Genomic DNA, 11,687 nt, shown 5'->3' with positions numbered 1-11,687 from the left:
TTAATTTTATACCCAGCCACGTTGCTGAAGTTGTTTATCAGCTTTAGTAGTTCACTGGTGGAACTTTTGGGATCACTTAAATATACTATCATGTCATCTGCAAATAGTGATATTTTGACCTCTTCTTTTCCGATCTGTATCTCCTTGATCTCCTTTTGTTGTCTGATTGCTCTGGCTAGAACTTCAAGAACTATATTGAATAAGTAGGGAGAGAGTGGGCAGCCTTGTCTACTCTCTGATTTTAGTGGGATTGCTTCAAGTTTCTCTCCATTTAGTTTAATGTTAGCAACTGGTTTGCTGTATATGGCTTTTACTATGTTCAGGTATGGGCCTTGAATTCCTATTCTTTCCAGGACTTTTATCATGAAGGGGTGTTGAATTTTGTCAAATGCTTTCTCAGCATCTAATGAAATAATCATGTGGTTCTGTTCTTTCAGTGTGTTTATATAATGGATCACGTTGATGGTTTTCCGTATATTAAACCATCCCTGCATGCCTGGGATGAAGCCTACTTGATCATGGTGGATGATTGTTTTGATGTGCTCTTGAATTCGGTTTGCCAGAATTTTATTGAGTATTTTTGCGTCGATATTCATAAGGGAAATTGGTCTGAAGTTCTCTTTCTTTGTTGTGTCTTTGTGTGGTTTAGGTATAAGAGTAATTGTGGCTTCGTAGAAGGAATTCGGTAGTGCTCCATCTGTTTCAATTTTGTGGAATAGTTTGGATAATATTGGTATGAGGTCTTCTATGAAGGTTTGATAGAATTCTGCACTAAACCCGTCTGGACCTGGGCTCTTTTTGGTTGGGAGACCTTTAATGACTGCTTCTATTTCCTTAGGAGTTATGGGGTTGTTTAACTGGTTTATCTGTTCCTGATTTAACTTTGATACCTGGTATCTGTCTAGGAAATTGTCCATTTCCTGAAGATTTTCAGGTTTTGTTGAATATAGGTTTTTATAGTAAGATCTGATGATTTTTTGAATTTCCTTGAATTGTAGTTATGTCTCCCTTTTCATTTCTGATTTTGTTAATTTGGACGCACTCTCTGTGTCCTCTCGTTAGTCTGGCTAAGGGTTTATCTATCTTGTTGATTTTCTCAAAGAACCAACTTTTGGTTCTGTTGATTCTTTCTATGGTCCTTTTTGTTTCTACTTGGTTGATTTCAGCTCTGAGTTTGATTATTTCCTGCCTTCTACTCCTCCTGGGTGTATTTGCTTCTTTTTGTTCTAGAGCTTTTAGGTGTGCTGTCAAGCTGCTGACATATGCTCTTTCCTGTTTCTTTCTGCAGGCACTCAGCGCTATGAGTTTTCCTCTTAGCACAGCTTTCATTGTGTCCCATAAGTTTGGGTATGTTGTATCTTCATTTTCATTAAATTCTAAAAAGTTTTTAATTTCTTTCTTTATTTCTTCCTTGACCAGGTTATCATTGAGTAGAGCATTGTTCAATTTCCACGTATAAGTGGGCATTCTTCCCTTATTGTTATTGAAGACCAGTTTTAGGCCGTGGTGGTCCGATAGTACGCATGGGATTATTTCTATCTTTCTGTACCTGTTGAGGCCCGTTTTTTGACCAATTATATGGTCAATTTTGGAGAAAGTACCATGAGGAGCTGAGAAGAAGGTATATCCTTTTGCTTTAGGATAGAATGTTCTATAAATATCCGTTAAGTCCATTTGGCTCATGACTTCTCTTAGTCTGTCGACATCACTGTTTAAAAATATGGAACGCTTCACGAATTAGCGTGTCATCCTTGCGCAGGGGCCATGCTAATCTTCTCTGTATCGTTCCAACTTTAGTATATGTGCTGCCGAAGCGAGCACGCAAGTTCATATTTTTATAATGCTAATTTTATATCATTAAATTTTGTGTGTGTGATTTTAAGCATGAAACTCTAGGCTTCAGAAATAGTGAAGGCACATTACGACTAAGAAAAAAAATAATACAATGAATTTCTGAATAAATTTATCTTTATGTGTTGTTGTACCTGTTTTAATATTTAATAAATGATAGTTACTTGTTTTGCATATATATGTTAAAATAGACATTGGAATCTGTATGCCTCTTTGACACTTCATCATTGGGCTGGATGTTTTCTTTTCCAGAAATAATTTCGGATTTCAGCACTGTTCTTTTAACCACACATTTTCATTTAGCTATGTGATGTGTTATCATTTCATACTTATTCTCTTAGGTAGTCAGCCCTTTTTAAAATTTCTTATATTTGCTTAATTTCTGATCATTTCTCCATTTATTTATCTATTCATTTATGTTTTATACATATAATATTTTCCTTCTGGGGTTTGGATAGAAAATGTGAATTTGATTTAGATCATTTGTGGATGATATTTCTTTGTGTGTGCAAATAAAGATGATAGAAGGTGGAGTTCTGATAGCTACTTTTGAATATCAGCCTGAATGCATTGAGACATACACAGAAACTTCATATGATGAATTTCTTTATCCATAGAATTGCTTCAGTAGAGGAATGTGTGTTCATCTGTGAACTAGTTAGTAATGAACTGAAAAGGAATTTTAATCTATCAACACGGAGTCTCTGTCAAGGGATCACATTAAAAGACCTTCTAGGTCTGTAGGATTTGATTAGAATTCAGACATGCCACACACCTTTAATTCCTCTGGCTGGAATACATACCTTTAGTATACACATTTAATCCAAAACAATGAAAATAAATTTAGTTTATAGAAGGAAACATCCATGTTTAAAAGTGACATCTAATTGCAGGGCAGACAACTTGGTAAATAAAAGAACTATGTGATAGAATGTGTCAGAGATAGAATATGCCCAACTCTCATATGAACAGACAGGAGGGAAAGCAACACAGACATATATGGGGGAAGGGGGAGGGTTTTACTGTGACAGTTTGTATAGACATAGGCTGCAGGTGAAGAGACAGAATGAGTCAGAGAATAAGAAGGACCCAGAAGATTAGAAAAGATTGCCAGAGTTAGTTTGAGTCCATGTAGAGCAACTGAGTGATAAACTGAGACAAGCCAGTTTGAATCAGTCAACTTGAAAAGTTTGAACCAGAACAGCTGAGTTGTACCAACCATCCAATGTTTAGAAAGAACTAGAAAAGGTGAGCTTACTCAGCAGTAAGCCTACAAGATGACAATCACATATGGTGAATAAAAGTTACATTTGCAAGAAATGACACTTTATATGCCAGTAAATAAGTACCTAACTGATTGAGTATCTTGATTTCTCAGGAAGCAGAAGGGAAGACACAGACTCTGCACATAGCTGTGTAGTGTGTAGTGTGGTCTCTCTCTCTCTCTCTCTCTCTTTCTCTCTCTCTCTCTCTCTCTCTCTCTCTGTCTGTCTCTCCATGTGTGTATGTGTTTATAGTGTGTTTCTTCTCAGACTGTTTCTACTTAAATTTATTGTCATAATCAGAACATCCAACTCCAGAGTTTTCATGCTTTGGAATTTTATCAGTAGAGTACCAAAAGTACAAAGTAAACTGCCCAGTGAATAGAAATGCATCATAGTTCTCTCTTGTTCAAATATTTTTGAATATTTGAGTTACATTAATGTTGCTATTTTCCAATATGTAAATGACAATTTTACAAGCTATTAACTCATTTTATTGTTGAGCTATGTATGTGCGTCCAGGAATTCTACAGTGTACAACCTATTGATTCTATCTTGCTGACTCATGTTTAAATAAAATGTGCTGTTTTTTCTAATGTGTATGAGTTTCTTCCATTCTCCAGAAAACATGAAAACAAAACTTCAGAATTCTCCATTCTAGAAAATAATCCTAATAACCTTCAAACTTGTGCAACAAGTTTTCTTTCTTTCAAATTTGATTTGGAGCATTAGGTTAACTTTAGTGTGTCCATTACTCTTTGAACTACAACTAATGCTTTTCTGGGTTTCCAGATTGACTCTCTCATGAGGAAGATTCAAAGACTTGTTGGTATTAAAACTTGTATGAGCTTATTTAATTATATGAAATATATTCCTACTCACATATGTTCTGATTCACCCAAGAACAAGCATAACACAAGTAATGGTATGGTTCATCTTCATTTGCATAGTTAGAATAGTAATGCAGTCATTTAGTTAGAATTCATATCAGATACTAATGTATCAGAGCTGAAATAAACCTTGATTCAGAAGATGATAAGGGTGCTGAACATCAAAAAACCATAGGAAGGGCTAAATCTCTTTCAAACATACTGTTTGGTCCAGTAAGTGAGAATATTTTAGTTTCTCTAAGTTCAATCCTCTACCAGAATATCTTATTTGTGAATAGAACTATGATGTTGTCTGTAAACCTTGTCAGAAGAATTATTTCTTTTTAAGGTTAAGTATTTTAAAAAATAGAGATGGATAGTTCAGAGAAAGTATGTGTCTATTTGTATGAAAGAAGATATTTATTTATTTCTGGAAGTAAAATTCTTTACAGTGTTGTTGGGCACATGGGCCATGGCACCTAGGAACTGGATAGACAGAGCAAGTTCAAACCCTGGAAATCTCAGAAATGGAAACCAGTAGGAATAGAACTTGCTCCTTCTCTGTTTCAGTGCCTGCCCCAGGGCATGTGCCCAGAGGATCTCCCATCAGATTCTCACAGACAGTGAGTTATAATCCCAGAACCTGGAATGCCTCTGCATGCTAATGAGGCATTTCAGTAGCCTTAGTCTTCAGCCAATGGGTATTCAGCCCTGGATATTCTCATGCCCTTACCTTAAAAACTATATAATGCTTGGTTTATCCAGAATAAAACATATGTATTCAATGCCAACCCCAATAAACAAATAAAAATAAAGATAGTCTCGAAAAGCTACTTCATTAAAAATAGTTGAGAAGGCCTTCGGTTAAAGGAGCATTAACACTAAGATTCTCAAAAACAGGTCTTTCCCTTCCCAAACGCATTCGCAACTTGACTAGAATCCTGTTTACCTCAGACTCTGCTTCACCCCCATCTGACCTGGTGGGTAACGGTGACTGATACCCTTAGAGAAGAAACACACTGTAGACTCCCAACCATATGTTCCAGAAACATTCCACCCTTTCTTTCCAAAGCTGGTATACCACTGGCACCTGGACAACTTGAGAAGAGAGGAGAAACACAGTACAACAAAGTAGTGAAAGGATATATTGTAGGGGAATTTTAATCCAGCAATATGGATGTCCCAGCAAAGGGTCACATCCAAGACCTGTGGATGTTATCTTGTATTATCTTTTTGACCACTGTTTGTGCATTCTCATGTTTGGTGGGGAATGTCTCAGTCTATTCTGAAAGAGTGGCTACAGACACTACAGTCTCCATATCCAGATTTGCCTAGTTTTACCTCAGTAAAGTCTATTTCCCAATGGGTACCTGATCTGGTGCCTCTCTGTCAGGAGCCTCTTCCTTTGTGCTGCTGGTTCACATTGGTGAGTTTGTAGGTGAGGTATCTGAAGGCAATTTGCTCCACTAAAGATTTTAGGTGAATAATCTTCAAGTCTGAATGTTGAGTAAGATCCTCCATTTTCCTCATACCCGGGTGGATAGTCTGGTGAATATGTTGGAGCAGTTCCTTAGCCAGGTCCTCAGGCAGGATCAGTTTACCATTTCCAGTAGGCCATCAGTCTCCAGACTTAAGAGACATAGGCAGTTTACTGTTTATGTAAACAATATCCTTTTTACAATATTTTTTTCTGGTACAGTATGTGCCCCATGATCTGGTAGTCTAAGGATTGGTGGAAGGTTAAGAGCAGTGGCTTTTGCTACTGCATCCACATTCTGATTGCCTCTAACCTCCGTGGTAGCTGCATTTTGGTGACCAAGGCAATGAATAATTACAAACTTTTGGGAAACCAGAGTGCTAGCAATAAGTCTAAAATTTCTTGGGTGTTTTTGGTAGTCTTTCCCTCAGCCTTAAGCAGACCCCTCTCTTGATAGATGACCTCAGGAACATGTGCAGTGGCAAAGACACATCTGCTATCAGTATAAATATTAACCCTCTTATCTTCAGTCAAAGTAAGGGCCTTTCTAAGAGCAATCAATTCTGCTTATTGGGTCAAAGTGTTTTAGATCAGGGCTGAGGCCCATAGTCAGACACTGCCATGGCCCCTGCGTACCTCTGTCCACCACTCACTCAGCTGCTACTGTCATTGTAGATGTGATCTCAGCAACTAGAATCTGGTATAGGTTGATCAGACCTTCCTTGGTCAAGTTGTTTCTAAGACCGCATACTTGGTTCAAGATCTCAGTACAGTCATGAAGAGGTGCCTTGATATCTGTGTCCTGGAGCAAGGAGGCTAGATTTAAAGCAGTATTTGGCTGAAATTGTATAGGCAGGGGATTAAGCAGTAAACTTTGATGACGAGCCATGTGGAAATTGCTTAGTCATCAGTCTGGGAATTGTTTAAGGACACTTTCAATGGCATGGGGAGTGGTGATTTACAGTCTTTATCCCAGTGTTAATTTGTCTATGTCTTTGACTAAGAGGACAATGGCTGTAATACAAGCATGACAGTCATATCAAAGCTACTGGTTCTAATTTCTTTTATAAGTTGCCACAGGCCTGTTCCATGGGCCTAACCACTGAGCTAAGACTCCTTAGGCTATGCCTTTCTCTCATCCAAATAGAGGTGGTAAGGCTTAGTCACATCAGGCAGCCCTAGAGTAGGAGCTATCAATAATGACTGAGTTCATTGAAAGAGTCTACTTGAGCCTTAGTCCACTTGAAAGGCTCCTTTTCTTTGGTGACTTCATAGAGGGGCTTATACAGTTCTTCAAAGCTGGGAATCCATAACTTGCAAAATTCTGCTGCCTAAGGAACTTTCAGATCTTCAGTCTGGAGGTTGCATTTGTGATTTTCAGATTTTTTTCAGTCCTCTGACATCCAGTATTCCCCACCCACTTCCTTTCAGAACGTAGTCCATGCATGTTGCCTTTTGTTGACATAGCTGAGTCCATTTGTCTAGTACTTGATACCTAAGATCATCTAGAGCTGCCAATAAGGTTGTTTTTATTTTTCTGGAATTCTTCTATGGTCTCCACAGGAACCAAGAGATCATCTACATATTATAGTAGGGTAGTCTGGGAGTGTTTAGATTGGTACTCACCCAAGTCCTCATGTAGGCTCCTATCTAAGATGGTAGGCAACACTATGCCACATGGGAACCTGCTTGACTATTTTCATAATGTTCTTATCTGTGATAATCAGAAGCTGGAAACAACCTCAAATGTCCCACAATGGAAGAATGGATACAGAAAATATGGTTCATTTACACAATGGAGTGTTATTCAGTTACTAAGAAGAAGGACATAGTGAGATTTGCAGACAAATGGATGGATCTAAAAAATATCATCATGTCTGAGGATAAAAAAACCATGCATGGTATGTATTCACTATACAGTGAATATTAGCCAAAAAAGTACAGAATACCCGGGATAGAATCCACAGAACTCAAGAAGATTAACAAGCAGAAAGGCACTAGTGAGGATGCTTCAATCCAAGTTGGGATAGAGAAGAAGGGAATCAGGCAGGATAGAAGAAGGGATGGATCTGGGTGAGAAAGGGGAGGGGAGGGGAAAAGGGGAACACGATCAGGTATGGGGAGGCAGGAGTGAAACCCTGAGGGCCAGCAAAATGAATGGAAATATGCAATCTTAGGAGGTGGGAGATGGAGGGACCCTCTAGAATGTACCAGTGACTTGGGAGGTGGAAGAGTCTCAGGACTCAAAGGGAGGGAACTTAGACGAAATGCCCAACAGTACAGAGAGGCAACTTGTAGAGTCTACCTCCAGTAGAAAGACAGGGCATCATTAGTTATATAAATCACTAGAAGAGAAAGACCAATATTAGATAAGTTGTTTCCCCTGGTCATCTGGAGGGTCATGTGTCCCTAAGGGGAAGGATCATTGTGATGTCAGGCGTCTGGTGCCTGTTCCCTAGAAATCTGACCCCTGGTACATAAAGAGCTAATTAAGAACATAGTTTCCCTTCCTGTTCTCCTCCATCCAACCCCCCACACACACACACGCGCACATGCTTCCATAGCTTCAGCCCATTCTGGTGCTAGCTGTGAGGCATCTGCAGTAACCTTCCTGTTTTGGTAGAGAGAAGAAGTAGAGAGACAAAATCTGTATCCCTGATCTCCTGACAAAGAAAGTAGACAGGGGTGGGGACTGTTGGTTTATGTTTCACTGTCTTATTTTCTTTTATTGCAAGGATGTGTCTCAGAGGGAGTAGCCACTACAGCCATTCTGGTGAGTTGTTCATGAAGTCTTGCCATGTGATGATATAGGGAATTTGATCCTAGTGGCCAAATATACAGAAAACATTCTTGATTCTCTCACGAGGGTGTCCTAGGTTCCCTCAGGTGGCCATTCCAACTTGCAAAGTGTGGCTAGTTTGTTCTTCCTAAATTCTAGCCCTAATTTTTTAATCTCAATCCTAACATCCTTAAATCCTTCCCCCAGAAAGTATAAAGGAAGTCATCTGTGTCTATCCTAAGTTCAAAAATAAGAATGAAACACAACAGAACAAATGAAAGAAACACAGACACACTAATGTCAATACAATATGAAAAACAAAAGTGGGAAGATGGCTAATGGCTGTTGGGCAGGCACAAACTATTACTTCTCTTCAAAGAAATAAAAGAGATCCACTCCCCTATTAGTGGATTAAGAAAGTCTCCTTGCCTTTCTTGCCTTGGGGTTCCAGCACATCCATGTGGGTCCTATGTGGCAGTACTAAATTACTAGTTTACTGTTACATAGATTTACTAAAACAAAAAATAGCTGGACATTCAGACAAACATCATCCAAAGCACAATTACCCATCTGTCTCGGAATCCAGGGGTCAGGGTGAGGGTCATGGGGGATCCCAGGCAAGTCCTCAGATGATACACCAAGATTGTGTGGTCCCCACAGACCATCTGAGACCACTTGGAGTCCAACTCCTGTGTAAAAGCACAGAGTCTTTATTTAAGCTTGAGTTCCGACAGTCCAACCCCTCCAGCACAGTGGAAGGTGTGAAAGGTCCTAAGTTGGTATAAGTCTTGCCTATGTATCATGGATGTTGCTGAGATTTGCTTGGCACTCTGCAATTGACTAGTAATGCCTTCAGTTTGGTATGAACAATGGTTGCTAGCTTAATCAATCTACTTTAGACATTAGGTAATTTCTCCTTAAGAACTCATTGAATGTTGCTAGGAGTGAGTGGCTCAGGGGAATTGTGATTACTAGGGTAATATGGCACCCCAAATAATTTGTTTTTTTATTCCAGTAGCTGAGCTCATTCAGAGGGCAAATTAATCATAAAATGGAGTCTGAAAGGAAAATGGGGTTTTAGGGTAAAGCTGACCCTTCAAATATAATTAAGCTTATATCTATAAACAGTTTTATTTCCAATTCATAATTTATTTTGAATGTAAAGTGTTGATCAACCACATTCAGCCTGAGAAATTTAATCGTTTTGTTATTTAAACACTAAGTATAATCATTTAAATGTATTAGTAAAAATCTTTTTGTGAAAAATCACATATCCTTTTAGCAGTGTAACCATACTTCTTAAGTGCTCTTTGTGACAACTACTGAAAAATTCAAGTACTACTCACTTTATCCAAAGAAAAGCTGCTTATCCTGAGACCTACATGTTTTTCATTAATATTAAGATGCCATCTAACAATGAATTTTGATTGGGTGTTTGCTTTGCTTTTTTTTGCATGCGTGTCTGTTGACTCTCTTGGGATCTATCAAGCAGCTGAATTTAAGGGAAGTTGACATTTTAATAGCTTCCTTTGTATGCACTATAACGAAATTTCACAGGTAGAAATGCACTGAAACGTATGATACGTATAAGTGAATATACTGCACTTGCCATATTCCAATGCTTTCTCTATTTTGTTATATATTTAGCCCATCAATCATAACTGGTTTTAGTATGATTATTTCCATCCTATGGAGAATAGTTATTTGTGAAACAAATTCAATTTCTTCAATAATAAACTTTAAAAAGAAATCTATGTGCTCTAATATATGTATATGAGACTCACATAGAATATACAGAAGTGTTTGTATGTAATTTAAAATTTTAAGGAAAACATTAGTATTTAGATAATGAGGAGAAGCTGATAACTAAGCCTAATCTAATTTTTTGGCAATTAAGAAGAGAAAAATATGTGAACACAATGCCCCGGGTTCAGTCCTCAGCTCTGGCAAATAAATAAATAAATAAATAAATAAATAAATAAATAAATAAATAAATAAAGGAGAGAGAGAAAATAGACAAGGATTTATAAGGATTTATAAGGAAAATTCCTAGAGATTAAGTAGAATGAAATGCAACACAATTGCAATTATGAACATGTAACTGATGGACTAAATATACAAATTTTAATTCACATTAAATTGAAAGACCCCCGGAGAGGACCTTTCCCTCAGGAGGAGTCCCAAGCGCCCAATGATGGAGCCGAGTCGGATGCAATCAGCAAGAGGCTTTATTGGAAAACACAGGTACCTGCGGGCACACAGTCTCTTCGGAGGACTTGCGCGCCCAGCAGCTCCAGCATGGGGCTTTTATAGGGATTGGGGAAGCAGAAGTGGGCGTACATAAGCAGATGCATAGTTACGGGGATTGGTGGATTCAAATGAGGCACATAGACATGTTCACATATGATTGGCTATTTCACATGATGAGGTAATAAGGTATAGCTACACACATTGGCAGGTTTGGGGCGTCCTGGATGTCGGGGGCTGGGGGCTTATCTCTTCCTGCCAGGTGGCCTGTGAGTCAGATCCGGTACTCCTGGTCTGTTCTGCATTCCTTTCCTTTTATGGTCTGTTAGTTCTAGCGGCAGGGCTGGGCTGCCTGGGCTTGCTTTTCACAGTGTTTAGTCCTGAGGTTGTGAATTTTGAAACATACTCTTTTAACTTCATATTTTTAAACCTTAAATCTGTATAATTTTCCTTTCAAAATATAATCAAATTCTAATCATAGAAAAGAGTATTTGATAAGAAAGTTGAAATATTATCTATATTGCCAGCTTTTAACAGATGGAACTTTAGAGGTTATAGACAATGTTCATTACCTTATTATCAACATGACTTTTGAAAATATTCACATCAGGTAATAATTAAATAAATATGTTTTTATATTTGATTTCCAAACACTTTATTGCAAAAGTAACCTGTCCATTTTTAAAACCTATTTCTCTGAATTTTAATGGAGGGGGCTTTTAAATATAAATGGTAATGGTAATATTTTTCCTTCCTCACATTAAAAGTTTCTTCATTTTTAAAATTATAGTATGATTGCATCATTCATATATTTCCTTTCATTCTTCAAACCTCTTGTATGCACATCCACATTGTTTCCTCTCAAACGCATGCCATTGTCAGACACACACACACATATATATACACACACACACACAGAGACACACTGTGTGTGTCTCTGTGTGTGTGTGTGCATAAATATAAAAATACAGCTTATTAAACAGCAAGTTTTGTCTGTTTCATCTTATTTGTATGGATATAATTTCAGTACGACAACTTGGTACTGAGTAACCAATTAGGGTATTCGTTCCTAGGTAAAATATTTCTCCCACTTTCAGAATTCCTTAATTTTCTGTACTCTTTCTTCAGGGGTCGGGTGCTGTGAGTTAGATTTTCTCCTTCCATATCAGTATGCCTAGTGGTGTAGTTTTGGTAAGGACAGT

General features: G+C 38.0%; 1 non-coding gene across 1 annotated transcript; it reads right to left on the bottom strand.

The window, feature by feature from the left end:
• Positions 1-1,714: 1,714 nt before the first annotated feature.
• Positions 1,715-1,821, bottom strand: LOC120095808 (U6 spliceosomal RNA). The gene has a single exon (XR_005491572.1). It is a non-coding gene; the product is annotated as a U6 spliceosomal RNA (small nuclear RNA).
• Positions 1,822-11,687: the final 9,866 nt, after the last annotated feature.

Source organism: Rattus norvegicus, chromosome 11 (genome assembly GCF_036323735.1).
Source record: "Rattus norvegicus strain BN/NHsdMcwi chromosome 11, GRCr8, whole genome shotgun sequence".
NCBI lineage: Eukaryota > Metazoa > Chordata > Mammalia > Rodentia > Muridae > Rattus > Rattus norvegicus.
This window is presented reverse-complemented; position numbering and strand designations above follow the sequence as displayed.